We start from the raw sequence: 26,857 nt of genomic DNA on the forward strand, positions 1-26,857 counted from the left end.
ACACTCTACTAGTGCCGACTCAAAGGGTTGTTGTAAGGGTTAAATGATTTACAACAGTACCTTAGACAGAAGCAGCAACAATAAATGTTAGCTATAATTATAACGGGTACTTGTTAGGGTGCAGTCACTGAGCTTAGTGTGGGTCATGTTGAGTTGGGTATCTGAAGGGCACTGAGCAGCTACAAGCATCAGCTCCATTGTCAGATCCTTGGATCCAAATACCAGTTCTACCTGCCAGCAGATTCATCTCTAGGGACATCAATTTCCTAATCTTTCACAATAATAAATCACTCACAGTGTTTTCATAAAGATTAAATGAGAACCTGCAAGTAAAATACTTAGCACAATGCCTAGCACATGGCAAACCCTTCAAAAATAACAACTGTTATTACTGTCATATGTGTGTGTCTGTGTTTATGTATATAATCATATTATGTTTGTTAGGCAATCTATTAATCCAGCAGGGAGACCCTAGGCTGAAGATTGGGGAGTTATTTATAAATATGCGAGTTGCAAGAAAATAAAAAGCCAATGAGAATCCTGAGAGCCCACAATATAAAGTAAAATCAGGGAGACAGGTGAAAAACTGGGAGACACAAGCATTACAGAAGGAAAGAGTTTTAAAGGAGATGTAGCCTACATACTGTGCGGCATCAAAAGGGGCTGGAGGTTTTGAAGAAAGTCCACTGAATCTGCAAGAAGGAAGTCACGTGTGTCAAAGCTGTTTATAGAAGGGCAGAAACCTAGCAGGCTGGGGCTGAGGGATGAATGGAAGGTGACCCCTGTAGAAGGGACATGTAGACAATTCTTTACAGAATTCTTCCAACTGTCTTTCCATCACCCCTAAAGGCAGTGACATGAGACAGTAACTCTGAGGGACAAAAACACTGTGGAAGGATTATGCTGTTTGTTTTAAGATTGTTTCCATGCCACTATCACCTTTCCCTTTTAAAAAATAAATCATCATCTACACAGCAACTAGTGTAATTTTCTAAAACTCAAATGTGACGGTCTCATTTCTTTGCTTAAAATTCTTCACTAGCTCCCAATCACACACTGAAAAAAATATCAAGTCCTTACCATTGAGGTCCAAGGCCATTCATGAAATGTCCCCTTCACACCATACACTGTGTTCCAGCCATGTGAAACTACCTCCAGGCCTTCACATGTGCCACGTCCTCTCTTGCTTTTGTATCATTACACATATATCCCCTCTCCTGAAAAATGTCCTTCTTCCTTTGTCACTCTAACAAACTCCTCATTATCCTTTGAAGGCAAGTATCTTCTCTAGAGAGCATTCGCACCTTGAAGGGCAGTGAAGCACTTCTCTTCTGTGCTCCCAGGGCGCCTGAATCTTTGTCACTCCCACTCCCTCTACCTTAGCCCTGAATTTTCATCCTGGTTAAATGTTCTGACTTCCACCAAACTGCTAGCTTTGGAGGCCACACCAATGCTCTCTATAGTTAAGTATCTGCCACTACGAAAGAGGGGAGAAGAGAAGAGAAGCGAAGCGACAAGAAGCAAAGCAAAGCGAAGCAGTAGCAATGGTCCTAGAATAAAAAAACTCAGGTTTGAGCTCTAGTGTCACCACTTACTGATGTGGCCTTGGGTAAGCTACTTAATTTCTAAACCTTGGTTTTTCCTTGTCTGGGAATTTAAAATGGCACCTGTTTTAGTACTGCAAGGAGAAAATACCAAAAAGCAAAGTAATGAGTACATTGAAATAAAATTACTTTGTCCATTATTATTGTATTAAAAATAAGTAATTATTAATAAAATACATAAATCATAGAATTCTTTACTATTAATAGCTTAATACACAACTGAATAAAAACTAATATTATTTAATAACACAGCAAATACATTATAGAAATCATCTCTAATTTTTTTTTTTTTTTGGAGACAGAGTCTTGCTCTGTTGCCCAGGTTGGAGTGCAGTGGCACAATCTCAGCTCACTGCTGCCTCCGCCTCCTGGGTTCAAGCAATTCCCCTGCCTCAACCTCCCTAGCAGCTGGGACTACAGGTGTGCACCACCAGGCCCGGCTAATTGTTGTATTTTTAGTAGAGATGGGTTTTCACCAACATTGGCCAGGCCGATACTGAACTCCTGACCTCAAGTGATCCACCCACTCTTGATCCTCCCAAAGTGCTAGGATTACAGGCGTGACCCACTGCGCTCAGCCATCTCTAAATCTTAATGTGTACTACAGCAAACATATGATAGAATTAATGACTAATATTTAACTAGTAACATTATCTGCGAAAATTCAGGTCAGACTTTAAAAGACACCTCCGAATCTTATATATTCCATTATTTTACAACTTCTCCCTCACAAACCCTTTCACAGGAGCTTCTAAGAGATACTAAGTAGGAAAATTAAATGGATTACATTTCATCTCATTTTATTTTACAGACCACCTGATTATCAGCCAATATGTGACTCAATATCAATGGGAGAAAAAATTGAGAGGCTTGATTTAACCAAATGTTATCTTTAACCAAATGTTATCGCAAGGGAAAAAAAGACAAACAAAAGTCCTGTACACAAAATTCAATAGATCAACAAGATTCTTCATAAGTACATAAGATTCTAACTTCATAAATATTATTCTTCATAAACAAGATTCTAAGTATGGTTTAAAAACACTTTTGGTATTTTAATTTTTTCAAGCATTCTTTAAAAAATTTCCCAGAGTACTCATAGGAAGAAGCAATCTTCCTCCTAATCCAAGCAATAACAGTAACTGCTAATGCAACAGGTGAAAAAACTGTTGGCATCTCTTTCTCAAAAGGGAAAAACTTTATTTTCACATTAGATGTTTTCACAGGAATGCCAAACGCAGCACAACCTTTGATAAGGATTCTTAAATGGTCTACATTTTTATTCTATTTTTATGCATCTCGAAACAACCCTATTAATATAATCTGGCTCTTATAAGTTTAACAAATTGATCACCTTTTCTCAGACGTAATTAAGTAGGCTTTGACAGGTTGAAGATTCAGCCCCAGGATGACACTCTAAAAGGAAATAAACACACTCAGTACGCATCTGATTTAAAAGCATTTAAACAAGAATAGGGAGTAGGAAAGGCAAAGATTGAATTCCCTATCAGAACACCATGCTCAACTCTCCGGAGACACGGAGACCAGTGAAAGAAGAGGAAAAGTACGTTGAGGACTCCGGGAAATCGCATTCCTCCGGGACACCCGGCCCACGCTCCCCGGTCAGTCCGCGATCAGCCCCCGCGCTCTCGGACTCCAGCAGCCCCGACACGCCGCCCCGGAGAGGGCCAGGCAGGCCGAGCACCCGGGCCCGCGCTCCCGCCACCAGCGAACCCACGAGGTACTCACGGAGAGGAGGAGTAGGCAGAACCGCCCGTCCCGCCCGAGCCGACACCCGGAACAGTGCAAATCGACTCCCCCGCGCCCAGCTGCGCTGGCGCGAAGTGAGGCGGCCACGAAGACACCTTACCCGCCAGCGACCCGGGTTCGGAGAGCAAGCCACTGCTCTGTGCCGCAGTGCGGACAACTCGCGGCCTGCTGACGTCAGCGCCTGCCTACACCGCCGTTCCCATGGCGACCGATGCGTCTCGCGCGCTAGGCCCAGACGGCGGCCCCGGCCCCGGCCCCGCCCCCGCCCCCGCCCCCGCGCCGCCACCGCCTCCGCCTCCGCCTCCGCCCGGGAGAAGGGGCCACGCGGCGCCTGCACCGGGGCCCTCAGGCTGTTGGCGGGCGCGCGCTTCGGGGACCTTACGGGGCTCCAGCCTCCGAGGCCACGCGAGCGGGAAGGGAGTCGGAAATGCGCGGGTGCTCCCACAGAGCTTGAGTCTTCCCCGCCCTCACCTCCAAAAATATTCTTTCCGCCTTAGAATTGTAGCAAGCGCAGGGAAAAACTGACGGGGCAAAGGAAAACTGGGGAGGCTGTTATGGAAGTCGCCCAAAATAAGAAAATGAATGAATGAGGCAAAGAAACAGATTTGTCACTCCCCACGCGATCGCGCCCACAAAAGAAAACATGATTTTAAAGCGTGGAAAATGAAGTTGTACTACAGACAAAATCTTAAGAAAAAATTATGCACGATTCCTTTAGAGCTATCTCCCTGTGTGTGGAAAACAAAAGTTAGAACGCCATACTTTTCTGCACCTAATGCTCCCTCCCACTTTTCTGATTTCTGCCACAGGCGCCATCTTCAGCTCTGAGTCACCAGGGCTGGAAAAATACTAGTTGCGCTACTCGTGGACTCATGAATACACGCCATTTCCTGTACCTACAGCCACGCACTGTAACCTGTTGCTTCGTTTGTACAGAGAGAGAGTTTATGGCAGCCAGCTTTTCCATTCTCACTGGCATCGCCACACCTTACAAACTATATCTCTATGCCATGTGTTTCCCTAAATCCTTTGAGGAAGCAACGAGAAAGATTACTAATCCGATGTGTACCAAACTGAGCTGTTCAACTTTGCATTCTAAACCTGCTCTCCCAGATTTCTATCTTGCTGTAAGCCACCACTATCTTGCTGTAATCTTGCACTATCAAGTGTAAAACACTTGCTCCCAGTGTTTTAGTAAGAACTGTAGAGTATCCTAAATGCATCTTATACCAAAGCATATCCATTATCTCTTTTTAAATTCCTCAGGTGGGCGTTTTACCAGTCCTCTGACTCCAGTTTTGACTCTTAAAATTCTCCACACTGCTCTCAGAAGGTCCTGACTAAAAATGTAAATCGGATAATGGCTCTCTCCTGCTGAAAATTCTTGAAAGGCAATCTGTAAGAGAAAATGATTACTTTGCCTAGGATACAAGATGCTCCATCTCCCTAACTAGTTTCATCTCTCATTAGCTTATTGTTCCAATTTTATGCAATATTGAATCGTGTATCATGCAGTTTTATGCAACACTGAATTATGTATACTATGAAAAACAATCCATAGCCTTGCACGCCCTGTCCTTACACATATTGTCCTCTCTTCCTGAAAATTCCTCCTTTTACTCTACTGCATGTCACAGCCAAATGTTGTCCATCCTTCCAATCTTAAGCAGGTTGACTGACTCCTTCAAATACTCCTACTCCTTATTAGACTTTGGATATTCATTCTCTATATTAGACTTTGCATACTCATTCTATATTTTCATAGTTTACATTGTATTTTTTCTATCCCCAGCATCTACCACAGTATCTATGAAATAGTTGGCATTTCATGAACATTTGTTGAATGAATAATGGATAACATATATTGAGCTCCTTCTAGGAGCTATGCATTGTAGGTGTTTTATGTACTTTTCATTTGTCCTCACAACTGCATTTAAGTACCCGCTTTTCCAAAGGGAAGTTATGACTCTGGCTGCTCATTCTTAGTAGGGTTTTAGTTTCAGAATACAATTCCCAGACTTGCGGATGTGTAACCCTGTTATCATCTCTTGCTTCTGCCTTTACAGTAGCATGCAGAGGTGCAGTGGGGTGGGGAGGTCAGGGAATATTTCGTAGCAGAAGTGACATTTAAGCAAAAACCAAAATAATGTGTAGAGTTGTCCAGGTTAGGAAGGGTTTCCAGGTAGAAGAAGGTGGCATATAGTGTTCACTAAAAGAAAGTTTGGTATAATACAAGAACTAAAAAAAAGAAAAAAAAAAGTTCAAGTTGGCTAATTAAAAGGTAGAGAATGAGGCCAGGGTCTTTTGGAGGAAACAAAACAAGAGAGTTAAACAGGCTGTGAAGAGACCCAGACAGTACTGGTCAATGCAATACCACTATAGAATTTTATGGAGTGAAATTCTCAAATTTTTAAATCATAAAGATAACTCTGACTGCAGGGTGGAGAACAGACAGGAAGGAAGCAAATCTAGATCCGGGAATACCATTTAAGATGGCGTTGCTGTAAGCCATGTAAGAGACAAAGGTGGTATGGTCAAAGCTAAGAAAAATCAGAATGGAGAGAAATGGATCAATTCGAGAAATTTTTAGGAGGTAAAAATGTCCGGACTTAGTGATTGATTGGATGGAAGAATGAATGATAAGAAATAATAAAAAACGATGACCAGCTGTTTCGCCTTCCCCTTGGCAAGTAAAGAGGTGGCAAGCAAAGAGATGGCAAGCATGAAAGGGGAGTGAGGAAATAAATATGTTGGGTCTAATGGGAGCCAGGTTTCTCACTGACAGAGGAGGAAGTTACAAATTGAGAGAGGAGGAATTCCACAATGACCTTTGTGGTGATGTTGGATTGGAATTGAATATGTCAGTGTGAACCTATAATTTTCAATATATACATAAACACATGTAGAAATAAATATAGAGGAAAGTCTGTATAGGTGTGTGCATATCTATCTATTATGCTCTTCCTAGCTCTATCTGCCGAAAGGGTTTCAGAGTAATGGTATGCTAGAAGCAATGAGCACATGTGCCTAAATCTTGGTTTCTGAACACTATTATTCACTAAAAGTAACTGGGTCCCTTGGAGAAATGGTTGATTTTAGAATAGGAGCCTGAAAAATCTTGTTGCACCAGAAATTAAGGAAGTTAACACAAAAGGAAGAAACATATCAAAAGGGCACAAAGCCAGCATGAAGGAGCCCCCATTGGCCACATCTGGGTCAATCTGAGCACCAATATAATGTTAATGGATTATAGTCCGCTGAATAAAATAGGAATATTTGAGCCCATACTAAAATGAATAAATGATTTTTTTTTTGAAAAATCAGGATAAAGAAAAGCTCTTCCTTACATAAAAATGCCAACTATGTGTAATGAACGTAGACAGTGTTATAAGTAGAAACATCGTTATTTGGCAGTCATGATAGTAACAGTGGATTCAGACAAGAATCATCAGTGTATGCTAAAACTAGAAGGTGAGAGTATTAAGAGACATGTAATTTTTATACAGTCTCAAAGCATCTCCCCAGCAAATACTTATTAATTACACAGAAAAAATTAGAAACTTGAGGTGTAGAAATCTGGCACTGGTGAGCAAAGTTACCATCAGCAGTCATGAGACAAATCAGCATCGGGTATTTCCTGGTTAGAGGCACTTAGAACACACTTCTGTGACATTCCTGCCAAAAATGTGTAATCCGAATCAATCATGAGGAAAAATCAGACAACCCAAATGTCCCAAATTAAGGTACATTCCACAAAAGAATAGACCTGTACTCTTCAAGGATCAAGGTCATGAAAGACAAAGGAACAACTAAAGAACATTTTTAGATTGAAGGAGAATTAAGGTACATGACAATTAAGTGGAATGCATGATTCTGAATTGAATCGTTTTGCTATAAAGATATTATTGGGACAACTAACAAAATTTGAGTGGGATCTATGGATTAGATGGTAGTATTTTAACAATATTAATTTCCTGATTTTGATGACTACACTCTAGTGACATAGGAGATATTTTTGTTTTTAGAAAACACATATTGAAGTATTAAAGGTAATGAGGCTTCATATCTGCAACCTATTCAAATGGTTCAGGAAAAAACTATACATAAATACTGTAAATAAATATAAATGTAAATAGCATACATAAAGAAAATGATAAAGCAAATGTTAACAGGAAATTTGGGCGAAAGCAGAAGTTCTTTATACTATTCTTGCAATTTTTCTGTAAGTTTATAATTATTTTAAAACTATAAAAGAAGTTTGAAAGGTGCCGAGGTTTCTGGCTCAGGTAACTGGGTAGAGAATGGCTAATCAGTTAACAACAGAAAGTCAGGAAGAGCAAGCATGGAGGAAAAGATGTTTAGTTTCAACGGGATGTATGGAGTGGGCTGTTCAGCAGGCAGTTGGGTATATACTAAACATATTAATAAGCCCCATTCAAACTGAATAAAGCAGATATGTTGTTTTAGCTCTCATTACTCAAGAGTGCAAGACCAAGGGCACTCTGCTATCCTAGGAGAGGCAAACAATTAAGAGTGGTAGTATGGTAATAATTATAAAAATTGGCTGAGTATCCATGAAAAAAATTTGTGTGTATATATACACATATGTATATATAGTTGGTTTATATATATACATATATGTGCCTATATATGTATATGTGTGTATATATGTGTGTGTATATATATATAAATTGAATTGAACCGTTTAGGAATAAAATAGATTTAGGGTATTTGACACATTTAATAAATAATGAATAGTGAGTTTCTTGAATAATATAATACATAAATGTGACTGATGTGCAAAATATTTAAACCTCTGTACAGGGAGTGCATTTGCCAATCAGAACAGATGTTGGCTTTACTGTTTGTATTAGTTTGCTGGCGCAGCCATAACAAAGTACCACAGACTGGGTGGCCTGAACAACAGAAATTTATTTTCTCACAATTCTGGAGGCTTGGAAGACTGAGGTAAAGATGTCTGAAGGGTTGGCTTCTTCTAAGGACTCTCTTTTTGGCTTGTAGATGGTTGTTTTCTCCCTGTGTCTTCACCTGGACTTCCCTCTGCACCTGCCCGTATCTTAATCTCTTCTTATAAGGACAGACTCATATTGGATTAGGGCTCACCCTAATAACCTCCTTTTAACTTAACTCTTTAGAGACTCTGTCTTCAAATACAGGCACATTCTGAGGTACTTTAAGGTTAGAACTTCAACATACATATTTGGAACTGGGGCATAACTGAGTCCATAACACTACTAGAGAGGGTTCTGGAGCCATAACAGATGGAATGAATGTGCCTGGTTTGGATTCTGATTTACATAAGCCAACTATAGAAAAACATGTTTTAGGCAATCCGATTTTTTGTTATGGGCTAAATATTTAGAAGACATTAAGAAATGTTTATTAATTTCATTAGGTAAAATAATGGTGGTGTGGATATGTAGCATATGATTAAGTACACAGAATAGAATGATAACGTGTCTGGGATTTGCTTTAAAATCTACCAGGTTTTTTTTTTAAATTATTTTTTATTTTTTATTATACTTTAAGTTCCAGGGTACATGTGCATAACGTGCAGGTTTGTTACATATGTATACTTGTGCCATGTTGGTGTGCTGCACCCATTAACTCGTCAGCACCCATCAACTCATCATTTACATCGGGTATAACTCCCAATGCAATCCCTCCCCCCTCCCCCCTCCCCATGATAGGCCCCAGTGTGATGTTCCCCTTCCCGAGTCCAAGTGATCTCATTGTTCAATTCCCACCTATGCGTGAGAACATGCAGTGTTTGGTTTTCTGTTCTTGCCATAGTTTGCTGAGAATGATGGTTTCCAGCTGCATCCATGTCCCTACAAAGGACACAAACTCATCCTTTTTTATGGCTGCATAGTATTCCATGGTGTATATGTGCCACATTTTCTTAATCCAGTCTGTCACTGATGGACATTTGGGTTGATTCCAAGTCTTTGCTATTGTGAATAGTGCCGTAATAAACATATGGGTGCATGTGTCTTTATAGCAGCATGATTTATAATCCTTTGGGTATATACCCAGTAAAGAGATGGCTGGGTCATATGGTACTTCTAGTTCTACATCCTTGAGGAATTGCCATACTGTTTTCCATAATGGTTGAACTAGTTTACAATCCCACCAACCGTGTAAAAGTGTTCCTATTACTCCACATCCTCTCCAGCACCTGTTGTTTCCTGACTTTTGAATGATCGCCATTCTAACGGGTGTGAGATGGTATCTCATTGTGGTTTTGATTTGCATTTCTCTGATGGCCAGTGATGATGAGCATTTTTTCATGTGTCTGTTGGCTGTATGAATGTCCTCTTTTGAGAAATGTCTATTCATATCCTTTGCCCACTTTTGATGGGGTTGTTTGTTTTTTTCTTGTAAATTTGATTGAGTTCTTTGTAGGTTCTGGATATTAGCCCTTTGTCTGATGAGTAGATTGCAAAAATTTTCTCCCATTCTGTAGGTTGCCTTTTCACTCTGATGGTAGTTTCTTTTGCTGTGCAGAAGCTCTTTAGTTTAATTAGATCCCATTTGTCAATTTTGGCTTTTGTTGCCATTGCTTTTGGTGTTTTAGACATGAAGTCCTTGCCCATGCCTATGTCCTGAATGGTATTACCTAGGTTTTCTTCTAGGTTTTTATGGTATTAGGTCTAACATTTAAGTCTCTAATCCATCTTGAATTAATTTTCGTATAAGGAGTAAGGAAAGGATCCAGTTTCAGCTTTCTACTTATGGCTAGCCAATTTTCCCAGCACCATTTATTAAATAGGGAATCCTTTCCCCATTTCTTGTTTTTCTCAGGTTTATCAAAGATCAGATGGCTGTAGATGTGTAGTATTATTTCTGAGGACTCTGTTCTGTTCCATTGGTCTATATCTCTGTTTTGGTACCAGTACCATGCTGTTTTGGTCACTGTAGCCTTGTAGTATAGTTTGAAATCAGGTAGCGTGATGCCTCCAGGTTTGTTCTTTTGACTTAGGATTGTCTTGGAGATGTGGGCTCCTTTTTGGTTCCATATGAACTTTAAAGCAGTTTTTTCCAATTCTGTGAAGAAACTCATTGGTAGCTTGATGGGGATGGCATTGAATCTATAAATTACCTTGGGCAGTATGGCCATTTTCACGATATTGATTCTTCCTATCCATGAGCATGGTGTGTTCTTCCATTTGTTTGTGTCCTCTTTTATTTCACTGAGCAGTGGTTTGTAGTTCTCCTTGAAGAGGTTCTTTACATCCCTTGTAAGTTAGATTCCTCGGTATTTTATTCTCTTTGAAGCAATTGTGAATGGAAGTTCATTCATGATTTCGCTCTCTGTTTGTCTATTACTGGTGTATAAGAATGTGATTTTTGCACATTACTTTTGTATCTTGAGACTTTGCTGAAGTTGCTTATCAGCTTAAGGAGATTTTGGGCTGAGACAATGGGGTTTTCTAAATATACAATCATGTCATCTGCAAAGAGGGACAATTTGACTTCTTCTTTTCCTAACTGAATATCCTTGATTTCTTTCTCTTGCCTGATTGCCCTAGCCAGAACTTCCAACACTTTGTTGAATAGGAGTGGTGAGAGAGGGCATCCCTGTCTTGTGCCAGTTTTCAAAGGGAATTTTTCCAGTTTTTGCCCATTCAATATGATATTGGCTGTGGGTTTGTCATAAATAGCTCTTATTATTTTGAGATACGTTCCATCAATACCGAATTTATTGAGCGTTTTTCGCATGAAGGGCTGTTGAATTTTGTCAAAGGCCTTTTCTGCATCTATTGAGATAATCATGTGGTTTTTGTCTTTGGTTCTGTTTATATGCTGGATTACGTTTATTGATTTGCGTATGTTGAACCAGCCTTGCATCCCAGGGATGAAGCCAACTTGATCATGGTGGATAAGATTTTTGATGTGCTGCTGGATCCGGTTTGCTAGTATTTTATTGGGGATTTTTGCATCGATGTTCATCAGGGATATTGGTGTAAAATTCTCTTTTTTTGTTGTGTCTCTGCCAGGCTTTGGTATCAGGACGATGTTGGCCTCATAAAATGAGTTAGGGAGGATTCCCTCTTTTTCTATTGATTGGAATAGTTTCAGAAGGAATGGTACCAGCTCCTCCTTGTACCTCTGGTAGAATTCAGCTGTGAATCCATCTGGTCCTGGACTTTTTTTTGGTTGGTAGGCTATTAATTATTGCCTCAATTTCAGAGCCTGCTATTGGTCTATTCAGGGATTCAGCTTCTTCCTGGTTTAGTCTTGGGAGAGTGTAAGTGTCCAGGAAAGTATCTATTTCTTCTAGATTTTCTAGTTTATTTGCGTAGAGGTGTTTATAGTATTCTCTGATGGTAGTTTGTATTTCTGTGGGGTCGGTGGTGATATCCCCTTTATCATTTTTTATTGCGTCTGTTTGATTCTTCTCTCTTTTCTTCTTTATTAGTCTTGCTAGCGGTCTATCAATTTTGTTGATCTTTTCAAAAAACCAACTCCTGGATTCATTGATTTTTTGGAGGGTTTTTTGTGTCTGTATCTCCTTCAGTTCTGCTCTGATCTTAGTTATTTCTTGCCTTCTGCTAGCTTTTGAATGTGTTTGCTCTTGCTTCTCTAGTTCTTTTAATTGTGATGTTAGCGTGTCAATTTTAGATGTTTCCAGCTTTCTCTTTTGTGCATTTAGTGCTGTAAATTTCCCTCTACACACTGCTCTAAATGTGTCCCAGAGATTTGGGTATGTTGTATCTTTGTTCTCATTGGTTTCAAAGAACATCTTTATTTCTGCCTTCATTTCGTTGTGTACCCAGTAGTCATTCAGGAGCAGGTTATTCAGTTTCCAAGTAGTTGAGCGGTTTTGATTGAGTTTCTTAGTCCTGAGTTCTAGTTTGATTGCACTGTGGTCTGAGAGACTGCTTTTTATAATTTCTGTTCTTGTACATTTGCTGAGGAGTGCTTTACTTCCAATTATGTGGTCAATTTTGGAATAAGTGTGATGTGGTGCTAAGAAGAATGTATATTCTGTTGATTTGGGGTGGAGAGTTCTGTAGATGTCTATTAGGTCTGCTTGCTGCAGAGATGAGTTCAATTCCTGGATATCCTTGTTAACTTTCTGTCTCGTTGATCTGTCTAATGTTGACAGTGGGGTGTTGAAGTCTCCAATTATTATTGTATGGGAGTCTAAGACTCTTTGTAAGTCTCTAAGGACTTGCTTTATGAATCTGGGTGCTCCTGTAGTGGGTGCATATATATTTAGGATAGTTAGCTCTTCCTGTTGAATTGATCCCTTTACTATTATGTAATGGCCTTCTTTGCCTCTTTTGATCTTTGATGGTTTAAAATCTGTTTTATCAGAGACTAGTATTGCAACCCCTGCTTTTTTTTGTTTTCCATTTGCTTGGTAGATCTTCCTCCATCTCTTTATTTTGAGCCTATGTATGTCTCTGCATGTGAGATGGGTCTCCTGAATACAGCAGACTGATGGGTCTTGACTCTTTATCCAGTTGGCCAGTCTGTGTCTTTTAATTGGAGCATTTAGTCCATTTACATTTAAGGTTAATATTGTTATGTGTGAACTTGATCCTGCCATTATGATATTAACTGGTTATTTTGCTGGTTAGTTGATGCAGTTTCTTCCTAGCCTCGATGGTCTTTACATTTTGGCATGTTGTTGCAATGGCTGGTACCGGTTGTTCCTTTCCACGTTTAGTGCTTCCTTCAGGGTCTCTTGTAAGGCGGGCCTGGTGGTGACAAACTCTCTAAGCATTTGCTTATCTGTAAAGGATTTTATTTCTCCTTCACTTATGAAACTTAGTTTGGCTGGATATGAAATTCTGGGTTGAAAATTCTTTTCTTTAAGAATGTTGAATATTGGCCCCCACTCTCTTCTGGCTTGGAGAGTTTCTGCCGAGAGATCTGCTGTTAGTCTGATGGGCTTCCCTTTGTGGGTAACCCGACCTTTCTCTCTGGCTGCCCTTAAGATTTTTTCCTTCATTTCAACTTTGGTGAATCTGGCAATTATGTATCTTGGAGTTGCTCTTCTCGAGGAGTATCTTTGTGGCGTTCTCTGTATTTCCTGAATTTGAATGTTGGCCTGCCCTACTAGTTTGGGGAAGTTCTCCTGGATGATATCTTGAAGAGTGTTTTCCAATTTGGTTCCATTTTCCCCCTCACTTTCAGGCACCCCAATCAGACGTAGATTTGGTCTTTTTACATAAAACCATACTTCTTGCAGGCTTTGTTCATTTCTTTTTCTTCTTTTTTCTTTTGGTTTCTCTTCTTGCTTCATTTCATTCATTTGATCCTCAATCGCTGATACTCTTTCTTCAGGTTGATCGAGTCGGTTAGTGAAGCTTGTGCATTTGTCACTTATTTCTTGTGTCATGGTTTTCATCTCTGTCCATTTGTTTATGGCCTTCTCTGCTTTAATTATTCTGGTTATCAATTATTCCATTCTTTTTTCAAGCTTTTTAGTTTCTTTGCGCTGAGTACGTAATTCCTCCTTTAGCTCTGAGAGGTTTGATGGACTGAAGCCTTCTTCTCTCATCTCGTCAAAGTCAATCTCCGTCCAGCTTTGATCCGTTGCTGGCGATGAGCTGCATTCCTTTGGAGGGGGAGATGCGCTCTGATTTTTTGAATTTCCAGCTTTTCTGCCCTGCTTTTTCCCCATCTTTGTGGTTTTATCTGCCTCTGGTCTTTGATGATGGTGATGTACTGATGGGGTTTTGGTGTGGGTGTCCTTCCTGTTTGTTAGTTTTCCTTCTGACAATCAGGACTCTCAGCTGTAGGTCTGTTGGAAATTGCTTGAGGTCCACTCCATACTCTGTTTGCCTGGGTGTCAGCAGCAGAGGCTGCAGAAGATAGAATACTGCTGAACAGCGAGTGTACCAGTCTGATTCTTGCTTTGGAAGCTTCCTCTCGGGGTGTATTCCACCGTGTGTGGTGTGGGGTGTCGGTCTGCCCCTAGTGGGGGATGTCTCCCAGTTAGGCTACTCAGGGGTCAGGGACCCACTTGAGCAGGCAGTCTGTCCATTCTCAGATCTCAACCTCCGTGTTGGGAGATCCACCGCTCTCTTCAAAGCTGTCAGACAGAGTTGCTTGCATCTGCAGAGGTTTCTGCTGCTTTTTGTTGTTGTTATTGTTGTTTAGCTGTGCCCTGTCCCCAGAGGTGGAGTCTACAGAGACTGGCAGGCCTCCTTGAGCTGCTGTGAGCTCCACCCAGTTCGATCTTCCCAGGGCTTTGTTTACCTACTTAAGCCTCAGCAATGGCGGGCGCCCCTCCCCCAGCCTCACTGCTGCCTTGCGGTTAGATTGCAGACTGCTGTGCTAGCAATGAGGAAGGCTCCGTGGACGTGGGACCCTCCCGGCCAGCTGTGGGATATAATCTCCTAGTGTGCCCGTTTGCTTAAAGTGCAGTATTGGGGTCGGAGTTACCCGATTTTCCAGGTGTTGTGTGTCTCTGTTCCCCTGGCTAGGAAAAGGGATTCCCTTCCCCCTTGTGCTTCCCAGGTGAGGCAATGCCTCGCCCTGCTTCAGCTCTCGCTGGTCGGGCTGCAACAGCTGACCAGCACCGATTGCCCAGCACTCCCCAGTGCGATGAACCCAGTACCTCAGTTGATAATGCAGAAATCACCTGTCTTCTGTGTCGCTCGCACTGGGAGCTGGAGACTGGAGCTGTTCCTATTCGGCCATCTTGCTTCGCCCCCTACCAGGTTTTTTTTAAAAGATGAGAGGAAATGACACATGTATATCTAAATTTTGATGGTTGTTGAAGCTGACTGATAGGTAACTAGTATTTTATTACACTTTTTCCTTTGTGTGTTTGGAAATTTTTCTAATAAGCAGGAAAAGTAAAAGTAAGAATATACGTATTATAGATAATTTGAAATACATAACAATCATGAAAAAAAGGGGAAAAAAACTCAATACCACTACCCAAGAGAATCTCAATTAACTTTTTTGACAAATTTCATTTCAGTCTGTTTTCCATGCATATTTTAATTTTGGTCATGTTGTGTGTAAAATGTTTATTTCTGCCTACTTGAATGAACATTGTATTGTAATTTCATTTCCACGCTATTCCCCTTACCCATGGTTTTGCTTTCTGAGGTTTCACTCAACAAGCTTGGTTTGAAAGTTTTTAGAGAGAAAACGAGAGATTACATTCACGTAATAACTATTATTACAGTATATTGTTATAAGTACTTTATATTGTTATTAGTTATTGCTGTTAATCTCTTATTGGGCCTAACTTATAAATTAAACTTTATGAGAGGCGTGAAAGTTGATTATAGAAATTGAATCATTCTTGTCATACCCAATTAAATCTGAGTGAGGGGCCCAGGGGAAAAAGCATTTGGGGCATATAGCATCTGCTCCAAGAATTAAATTTTCCACAAGCCCAGCTACTGAAACTGCCTGTTATAATATGAAATCAGTTTTATCTGATAGCTACTGAAATAACCTGCTGTGACACTAAAATTAGTTTTACCCACTGCCATCACTTACCAATCAGAGCTTGCCAGCTCCCCAAAACTTGACTAGTGCCCATGAAATTTCTTTCCAAAACAATGGGTAACATTTTTACTTTTTATAAAACCTCCAACCTTCTCTTTGTTTTTCAGACATACTGAAGACCACCCATTCTATGTGTATGCCTAGAAGTGCAATTCTCATTTCCTAAATAAAATGTCTGAAATGTAGAAATTTGACTCTATATTTTATTTGACTTTGAGAAAGGCATGCAAGTATAGTAAATACAGGCTTTGCTACTACCCGCAGTTTCAGACATCCACTGAGGGTCTTGGAACATATCTCATTCCAATAAGAGGGAGATGCTGTATGTATCACCACTTAATCGTCACTGGAAATTCCAACTTTGTTAGTAATGTTCTTGTGTGCATGTGGAAAAATTTCAAACAATCATTCAGATATTCATAATGTGGTAGCCGAAAGTCAGCCGTGTTTTTAATCATTGATAGTCTTCTATACATTCTTTCATACTTCCATTCATGCATATACTACATATACTAAATTATAAAGATAACTTCTTACTATAGATTTTGTCCTGTCACCTTGTTTTTGTCCTTTATCATGTATTATTATTCTAGAAGGCTTTTTATGTCAGTAACATACATCTACCCCATTCAGTTTAATGGCTTTATGCTATATCACTTCTAATCCTAAGTTTTTTTTAGCAATTATAGTAAAAACGTCAAAAGGTGATATGGTGGATTTTTAAAATGAGATACTTTTCTTATGAGTCTCTCATATTATTGTTTCTTCCTCAGCATTTTGTAGATTTTTTTGGTGCTATTTTGAATGCATTCACTTCTCATTACGTTTTCTGACTGGTGATTGCACATTTTCCTGCTTTTCCTCCTTCTCGGGCTCCTTTACTAGTTTATGCATATCTCCTTGACCTCTTGATATTGGAATGTCCCAGAGGTACGTTCCTGGACTTCTCTATCTACACGTACTCACTCAGCGATTTCTTACAGTTCTATAGTCCCACTGTCATGTAGACTACTTCCAAATATATCCCTTCTGCCCATTCTTCTTCCTTGAACTTCAGAGTCATAAATAACTGCATATTACATGTCTCCACTTAGATGTCCGACATATTCTCAAACTTAACTTTTCTAACATTGAACTCCTCATCTGTCTCCTCAAACAAACCCCACTCTCTCCATCTCAAGTAATGGCAACTCCATTTTTCCAGTTACTGAAGCCAAACGCCAAATGCCTTGGAGTAACTGTTAAATCAAGTTTAGCCTAAAACTGCCTCCTTACATATTTTAAATTCAGCTTCAATGTTTCTCTGTACATCTTAAACTATAACAAGTAGAAGTGTAACCAGATATAGCCTACACTTGGGCCAATCACCAAGTTTTGGCCAATCAAATGTAGTCAACTATTCGAATCATGTTCAAATAAGGCAAACACCAAGTTGTAACCAATCTAGTTGGTTCTGTACCTCACTTCTATTTTCTGTACCTCATTTTCCTTTTTCTGTCCATAAATCTTCTACCACATGGCTGCACTGGAGTCTCCAAGCCTACTCTGGCTGGGAAGGCTGCCTGATTTGCAAATCATTCACTGCTTAATTAAACTCCTTTAAATTTAATTTGGTTAAAGTTTTTCTTTTATCATAACCTTTGACCTTTCTCCTTTTCTTATACTCCATATCCAACCTATCAGATTAGTATAGGTTTGAACCCAAATCCTATGAAAGAGAGGACATGGTTATAATTTTGAGGGAAGATTTTTTTTTTTTCTCTACCTGAACTTTAGCCCCTACAAACAAACTTCCTTGTCTCTCTTTGCTGCTGTAGTCTTTTAAGGGTTTCACTTTTTTTTTTTTTTTTTTTTTGAGGCGGAGTCTTGCTCTGTCGCCCAGGCTGGAGTGCAGTGGCACTATCTCGGCTCACTGCAAGCTCCGCCTCCTGGGTTCACGCCATTCTCCTGCCTCAGCCTCCCGAGTAGCTGGGACTACAGGCGCCTGCCACCACGCCCGGCTAATTTTTTTGTATTTTTAGTAGAGATGGGGTTTCACCGTGTTAGCCAGGATGGTCTCGATCTCCTGACCTCGTGATCCACCCATCTCGGCCTCCCAAAGTGCTGGGATTACAGGCTTGAGCCACCGCGCCCGGCCCAAGGGTTTCACTTTTATGCAAACATCTCAGTTCTCACACTGAGCAAGGCCTTGAATCCTGTGTTTTGGGAGGCCATTGCATTCTAGGACTACATTCCTGGCATCAGCAAATGCCCCTCTAGTAAAAATGCCCTCAGCCCCTACTTTCCACTCTTGTTTTAGTTCTTTCTTCTCTTTGGGTGCCCGAGGAATTCAATGATGCAATTTAGTGAGCATTTCTAGCTGGTTTTCAGATTGTTTCTTTTTTTTCAGAGTATCTTTGTGATATGTGGGGAAAAGAGGAATTCCTTCTCTCAACTGTTAATACATGTTGAAAGGAATTTTATGAGTAATAGTAATTGCTTTGTAATAGTGATTGTTACTCAAATTTAGCAGATGACTTACTGAAGTAATTAAACCTTCCTTCTACCCTTTCTGTGGCTGACATTGCCACGAAAACTCAACCTGTATACATGGGTTAGGTAGAACCCATTGAGCTTTCCATAGAGGATAAAACTGTCTGTAGATTTGTTGTCTGTGTATACATACCATTTTATTAGGAAAATGTTTTGGTTTAGGTCTCAGAAGGCCCCATGAAAAACAGGAACTGCTGCAGAGACTAAGGGGAAGAGTTAAAAAATAGTAATAATTTAAAAATCCATTTCAGCATGTGATTAATTCGGTTGTCTAAAGCAAGGAGCACTAGATGGCAGCATATCAATGTGTATCGTTACCTGTGCCTGAAAGACCTCATTTTAAGGGTGTGTAAAGCCTTATTGCTGTTTTACCATGCACCGGTTTGCTATCCTGAACTATTTAATTTACTGTTTAATCTGTCGGTTTAAACGTATAATAGTTGATGAGATGCATTTGATACCAGGTTTCAAAATAGAGTTACTAGATTAATAAATATACTACAGGACGGTGCCGGTACCACCAGTCTGTCTAGCAAAATATACAAGAATTCAGAGCCTTTTCCTGTCATTAAAGGCCACCCTCCAGATAGCTTACCTTTCATCTATGATAAGAGGTCTTCCGGTTGGACAAAAAGCACATTTTGGACACTCATTCCTGTCTTGAGTTTCAAACCTTTTGTGGCTGCTAATATTTAACTTTTCATCTTACTATTCAAATGGCATCTCTTTACTAGATCAGAAACCAGTTTCGTATCTCTTACTAAATGTGAAAATAGGGGCCTCCCAAACCCTGTTGTAGGCCTTCTTCTCTAAAGGACTGACGTCAGATATCTCTGTCACAGATGATAAGGGAATTTCCTTCTTGTCACATTTGATTGTATAATTAGTACTTAAAATGTTAAAAAGAAAAAATGACACAATTTTAATGTATAATTTAACTGGATGGCCCAATTTTTCTCTTGTTAACTGAGATCATTTATAATTTTTTTCTTTTAAAATGTTTACAATAAATTATTAAAGTGCATGTTAATAATACAGGAGGGGGCTGGGCACAATGGCTCATGCCTGTAATCCCAGCACTTTGGGAGGCTGAGGTGAGCAGATCACTTGAGGCCAGGAGTTCAAGACCAGCCTGGCCAACATGGTGAAACCCCGTCTCTACAAAAATACAGAAAGTTAGCTGGGTGTGGTGGTGTGCATCTGTAATCCCAGCTACTCAGGAGGCTGAGGTGGGAGGATCGCTTGAACCCAGGAGGCAGAGGTTGCAGTGAGCCGAGATTGTGCCACTGCGGTCTAGCCTGGGTGATGGAGCAAGACCCTGTCTCAAAATAATAATAATAAATAGATAAATAAAGGGCTTACAAGGGAAAATGCCAAATTCCTGCTTCACCTATTCCTTGCCACAGTCTTATTCCTGAGACCAAATTGTCTTAAATAGCTTCTGTTTTTGTTTCTTCTGGTGATTACCCATCCCTTATCACTATTTCTTGATTCATCAGTTTTAAATATTGTCTTAATCTATTGTGGAGAGAGAGGAACAATGATTTAACTCATTAGCATTGCCTTCCCCCGTCCCTATCCACTTCTTCCCAATAAAGTCATAGAAAGAGAGAGCAGTATAATAGATAAGAGCACAGACTCCAGAGTCCTACTTGCACCATTTGCCGGCTGTACGATCTTAGGCAAGTTACTTAAGCTCTCTGAGCCTCTTTTTTTCTCATGTGTAAAATGGGCATAATAATAGTCAATTCCTCGGAGGATTATTGTGAGGATAAATGTGTCAATAAATTTAAAGCACTAAACAAGTGTTACTATTACTACATTTAATTTCTCTTTGCATGTTTAAATAACGTACTTGCCCCTTTGTTTTTGAGCCACTGTATATATTATGTCTTGATACCTCCCATTATAAGAAGATATTGGCAACTTTATTCTTCCCTTCGCTCCCCCGCTCTTCTGCATCTTAATCTCACCTTTCATATTTTCCATCTCTAACTGCTTTTCCATTCTCTGGGAGATTTTTTAAAACTTAATCTTCTAACCATATATTGAAAATTTTACTTTAGCAATAACATAATTTCTGAGAGTTTTATTTTATTTCTAATGTTTAATTTTATAGAATTTTAAAAACTCAGTATTTTATTGACTATTGTGTTAGTTAGAGTTCAAAGGGCAAAAATGACCACACCCATAATTTGGATAGGGAAGATAACTGTGAACTGAGTGAAAGATGTATTAACCACTAAAAGAGAACTCTAAAATATACTGAGGTAGTAACTGCAAAAAGTACCTGCTACTCCTAGGACTGAGGAAAAATTGAATAAGGAAAGGACCTGGAATCTCCAGAGGCTGAGATTCAGGCCTGAGTGGGCATGGTTGCCACAGGAATGCCCCTCTGCTGCTGTGGGAAACACCGGAGGGACTCTTGCCTGCCTGACAAGAGGAAAAACACCAGAACAAAAATCGCCTCTTGATCATGGTGTGTGATCCTTTGGATGTGCTGTTGAATTTGGTTTGCTCGTCTTTTGTTGAGGATTTTTGCATCTATGTTCAACAGGGATATGGGCCTTGTCATTTCTTTTCTTGTAATGTCCTTGTTTGGCTTTGATATCATGCTAATGCTAGCCTTATAAATGAGTTTGCAAATGTTCCCTCAGCTTCAATTTTTTGGAAGAGTGTGACAAGTGTTGCTGTTACAGTAATACCAGTGAAGTGAAAGAGCTTTGTGCTTTTTGTTGTTGTTGTTAGGAAGCTCTTGATTACCAATTCAATTTCCATACTCATTATTGGTCTTTCAGACTTTCTATTTCTTCATAATTCAGTCTAGGTAGGTTGTATGTTTCTAGGAATTTATCTCTGTCTTCCAGTTGATCCAATTGTTGGCATCTAATTGTTCATAGTAGTCTCTTAGAATCCTTTGTATTTCTGTGGTATTAGTTTTAATGTCTCTTCTTTCATTCACAATTTTACGTATCTGAGTCTTCTCACTTTTTTCCTTGGTTAGTCTAAAGTCTTGTCAATTTTGTTTATCTTGTTAAAAGATAAGCAATTCTGAGTTTTGTTAATCATTTCTATTTTTTTTCTAGTGTCTTATTTATTTCTGTTCTAATCTTTATTGTTTCCTAAATTCTGGTAATTTTGGCTTAGTTTGTTCTTTTTCTAGTTTCTTGAGATGTAAAGTTAGATTGCTTATTTGAGATCTTTCTTTCTTCTGAATTCTTTTTAAAGCAGGCATTTATCTCTATAAACTTCTCTCCTGAAACTGATTTTGCAGCATCTCATAACTTTGGGTATGTTGTGTTTTCATTTTTCTTTGCCTCAATATTTTTTACATTTCTTTTCTGAGGTCTTCTTTGACCTATTGGTTGTTCAAGGGTTTGTGGTTAACCTAAATGTCTACTGACAGATGAGTGGATAAAGAAAATTTAGTATGTACATATGATGGAATATTACTCAGCCTTAAAAAAGAAGGAAATCCTGCCATTTGTGACAACATGGATAGACCCAGAGGGCATTATCTGTGAAATAAGCTAGACACAGAAAGACAAATATATATGATCTCATTTATGTATGGAATCTAAAATAGTCAAACTTATAGAAGCAAAGGATTAGAACAGTGGTTTCCAGGGACTGGGGGAAGGGGGAAGTGGGGAGGTTATGATTAAAGAACATAAAGTTTCAGCTATGCAAAATAAATAAGTTCTGAAGATCTGCTGTGCAGCATAGTGCCTATAGCTAAAAACACTGTATTATATACTACAAATTTGCTAAGGTGGTAGATCTTATGTTAAGTGTCCTTATAACAACAACAACAAAAAGGAGTAGAGGGCAGAAGAAATTTTCCAAGGTGATGAATATATTTATGGACTTGATGGTGGTGATGGTTTCACAAGTACATATTCATTCTCAGACTCATTGGATTTTATACATTATGTATGTATAGCTTTTTGTTTGTCAATCGTACCTCAATAAAGTAGTTGGAAATAAAATAAAATTAAAAACACCTCCTCCACTTCCGACGTCAGTGTTCAACCTTGCAGTTTCTTCTCCTAGTGCCCTCTATTAATGGAGCCTACATGGAACTAGCCAGCACAGACTGGTTCCACTGTCACAACCAGAGAACAAAGGATGGGTTTGGAATTGAAAGGTAATAGATTATTAACTGGCATATTTATCTGTGAAAATATTCAATAAATAGACTGCCTTCCTTTTTTGTTTCCCTCGAATCCTTGAATTATTTCAACTTTCTCTGTGGACTTTTAAATCTTGGTTTATCTTTACTGGCCTCTCTTTAATTCTGGAGACTTTAAAAAATGTCCAGGGTTCCTTAGTTACTTTGTTAAAAATAAGGGAATGAAAAGTTGATTGTTGTGGGCTGGGCTTGTCAATTGATCAACTTTGCTTTAGGGTGTTTGGATGGGAAACAAACGTACTGACTGACCCGCTTTTCTCCATAACATGCAGTTTCTGTAGAGAAGAATCTTCCCGTGTTTTGCTAGAGTGGTGAATCCCTGGGTATCCATTTCTTGGGGTAAGGGAGTTGGGGGCAATTATAGCGAACACTAATTTTCAATTAATACCTTCATTTTCTGCTATATGCTTCCACTTGGTGTTTTCTGAGCTTCTCTGTATTTCTGCAAGGCCAATTTACTCAGCTTCCATAGAAACCATGTGCATTAATTTCTTGTGGCTACCTGTAACACATTGCCACAAACTTAGCAGGCTTTGGAACAATAGAAATGTATTCTTTCACGGGTCTGGAGGCCAGAAGTAAAACAATCAAAACTCTGTCCGCAGCCTAGAGTTTTGACTTCTGGCCTCCAGACCTGTGTGGCCCTCCCTTCAGAGGCTCTGTGGGGAATATGTTCCTTGCCTTGACCCGCTTTTGGTAGCCGTTGACATTCCTTGGCTTGCAGTTGCACTCCAAATCTCCACCTTTGTCTTCACAGGCCCTTCTCTTTGTCGATGTAATCTGCTCCCTGCCTCACTGTTATAAGGACAGTTATTGTTGAATCTAGGGCCACCCAGGAAATCCAGAGTGATCTCACCTCAAGACCCTTAACTTAATGATGTCTGCGAGACAATTTCCAAATAAGGTAACATTCACAGGCTGGGGAATGAAGACATGGACATGTCTCTTTGATTACCACTATTCAACTCACCACACCGCTCCTCAACAGCTTCATCTCTTTAGGAAATTTGATGACATTTCTTGTTTGCTAATGGCCTGCTTTCTGTCCTTTTTATTCTTTATTGATTTTGTGTATTTCTCTCTCTTGCTCTCTCTCTCTTTCTCTCTATATATGGAGAAACACACATATGTTTATATATGTGTGTGTATATAAATATATATAAGCGTGTATGTGAATGTGTGTGTGTATCCTTTATAACCTTTTACTGGGTTACTAGGAATAAAATAATATAAATGTGTGTGGTTTGTCCACAATCTTGACTTTCACACATACAGTTTATTTCAAAAGAATTTTTACTAGGTAGTCTCTGAATAAAATCAAATTAAGCTAAAGCCTGGGAAAGTACAGAACAAATAAGCTAGGTTGTGTAAAAGAGCTTAATTTAATTAGTAGCTTATATATCTCTCTCCTCTCTCTCTCTCTCTCTCTCTCTAGCTCTGGCCTCTTAATATTTTCAACCTGTTCTGTCATGATGCCATAAATATTCAAATCCTTCATGTTTCCAGGGTAACAATAAGCATTCGGCAGTTTATCTGACACCTTCCATTTAGGATAGGAAAAAAAAAATAGAAAGAAAATATCATTAATGTATGCAAGGCTGACCATTATGACATTTGGCTGACTGTTTATCTTTACAAACACTTTATCTTCTTTCTCATGGTTCTGGCTGCAATTTTCTGACCAGTGATAGTGATAGGTGGCATATATGCTGCCCACTTCTCCAACTTGCTCTTGTCCATTATTACTAATTGGTTATATAATTCATTTTCAGTAAGCCTGGATATAGGTTCAGAATTATTTTCTATACTATATTAAGCAGGCATAACAATTTATTGGAGCTGGCATATAAATTGAAAATTGCTTGCTGTATATGCTCCAAACTTTCTACCTCATAGATCTCATGACTCGAATATATTTTACCACTATAATTTTCTCCAATTGTTATTCTTTTGTCATTGCTTCTGCTCTAACCAAGCAGTTAGAGAAGGCAGTACAACATAGTCCAAAGAGCACTAGATTGGGTGCAAAGAAAGCTTGAGTTTTAGTTCTATATTAATTACTTGTGTTATAGTGGATAAATTATTTATCCTTCCAGATCTCAGTTTTCTTGCTAAGGCAATAAGGCAATTGGACTATGGTAATTCCTAAGATACTTTCCAGCTCTAAAAACTTTTAATATCTAGCAGCCAACTGGATATTTCCACTTAAATGTTACATCATTACCCAAAATTCGACCTATCAAAAAATCTTAATTCAATACCCTAAAAACATCTTTGCCCCTTAGGTTCTGTGTTTCTCGTACTTCGCACTCTAAATTCAAAATCTTTTAGTCACGTTTGCTTCTTGTCTTTTATTTACCTTTGATAGTTTATCTATTACCAAGTACTATAAATTCTTCCTTAAAAAAGGCCTTTGGCTCTATCCATTACTTTGTATATCAGCTGTCACTACTCTGACTCAAGAACTTATGTTCCTGATGAACTTGACCTTTCACCTCCCTTGTTAGCCTTCTTTCCAGATATTTTATCCTTTCTGTGGCAACTGTGAATGGGAATGCCTTTCTGATTTCTCTTTAGGCTTAGCAGTTGTTGGTGTAAAGGAATGCAGCTAACCAGGGAGGTGGAAAATCTCTACAATGAGAGCCACAAAACACTTCTCAAAGAAATCAGAGATGACACCGACAATGGGAAAAACATTACATGCTTATGGATAGGAAGAATCAATATCATTAAAATGGCCATACTGCCCAAAGCAATTTACAGAATCAATGCTATTTCTATCAAACTACCAATGACTTTTTTCATAGAACTATAAAAAACTATTTTAAAATTCATATAGAACCAAAAAAGAGCTCGAATAGCCAAGGCAACCCTAAGCAAAAAGAACAAAGCTGGAGACATCACAGTACTTGACTTCAAACTATACTACAGGGCTACAGTAACCAAAACAGCATGGCACTTTTATAAAAAGAGACACATAGACCAATGGAACAGAATAGAGAGCCCAGAAGTAATGCCAGACACCTACAACCACGTGATCTTTGACAAAGCTGACAACAACTAGCAATGGGGAAAAAGCTCCCTACTCAACAAATGGTGCTGTGATAACTGGCTAGCCATATGCAGAAGATTAAAACTGGACACCTTCTTTACACCACATAAAAAACTCAGCCCATGATGAATCGAATATTTAAATGTAAAACCCAAAACTACAAAACCCCGAGAAGACATCCTAAGCAACACCACTCTGGTAAGAACAGCAAGCAAAAATTTCATGATGAAGACACCAAAAGCAATTGCAACACAAGCAAAAATTGACAAATGGGATCTAGTTAAGCTTAAGAGATTCTGCACAGCAAAAACAACAACAACAACAACAACAACAACAACAAAACTATCAGCAGAGTGAACAGACAACCTGCAGAACGGGAGAAAGTATTTGCAAACTATGCATATTACAAAGGTCTAATATCCAGCATCTATAAGGAACTTAAACAAAATTACAAGAGAAAAACAAACAACCCCATGAAAAAGTGAGCAAAGGATATGACCAGACACTTTAAAAAAGAAGACATACATGCGGCCAATAAGCATATGAAAAAAGCTTGATATCACCAATCATTAGAGAAATGCAGAATGAAAACTGCAATATCATCTCACACCAGTCAGAATGGCTATTGTTAAAAAATCAAAAAATAACAGATGCTGGCAAGGTTGTGGAGGAAACGGAACACTTATACACTGTTGGTGAGAGTGTAAATTAGTTCAATGATTGTGGAAACTAGTATGGAGATTCCTCAAAATCCTAAAAGCAGAACTACCATTCTGGGCAGCGATCCTATTATTGAATATCTACCCAGAGGAATATAAATTATTCTGCCATAAAGGCACATGCATGTGAATGTTTATTGCAGCACTATTCAGAATAGCAAATACATGGAATCAACCTAAATGCCCATCAATGGTAGACTGAATAAAGAAAATATGGTGCCTACATATAAAGGAATATTATGCAATCATAAAAAAGAACAAGATCACATATTCGATGGGAACCTGGATGGAGCTGCAGGCTATTATCCTTAGCAAACTAACACAGGAACAGAAAACCACGTACTACCTGTTCTTGCTTATAAGTGGGAGCTAAATGATGAGAACTCGAGCACAAAGAAAGAAATAATAGACACTGGGTGGAGGGTGGGAGGAGGAAGAGGGGCATAAAAGATAACTATTGGGTACTGAACTTAATACCTGG

The 26,857-nt window shown here is 39.2% G+C and overlaps 1 protein-coding gene across 16 annotated transcripts in view; it reads right to left on the reverse strand.

Annotated features, from left to right (window-relative positions):
- AHI1 (Abelson helper integration site 1) overlaps positions 1-3,555 on the reverse strand; it is a 223,168-nt gene extending 219,613 nt beyond the window's left edge. For 14 of the 16 annotated variants that reach the window (XR_012095048.1, XM_073022494.1, XM_073022495.1 and 11 more), the window contains exons 1-2: positions 3,354-3,555; positions 2,959-3,020 (exon numbers count right to left, since the gene is read on the reverse strand). The gene's annotated coding sequence lies outside the window, so the exon portion shown is untranslated. Of the gene's footprint in view, positions 1-640; positions 693-2,958; positions 3,021-3,353 lie in introns of all 16 variants that reach the window. The other 2 variants (XM_073022489.1, XM_073022490.1) reach the window with 2 other exon arrangements.
- Positions 3,556-26,857: the final 23,302 nt, after the last annotated feature.

The sequence above is a fragment of the Chlorocebus sabaeus genome, chromosome 13 (genome assembly GCF_047675955.1).
Source record: "Chlorocebus sabaeus isolate Y175 chromosome 13, mChlSab1.0.hap1, whole genome shotgun sequence".
NCBI lineage: Eukaryota > Metazoa > Chordata > Mammalia > Primates > Cercopithecidae > Chlorocebus > Chlorocebus sabaeus.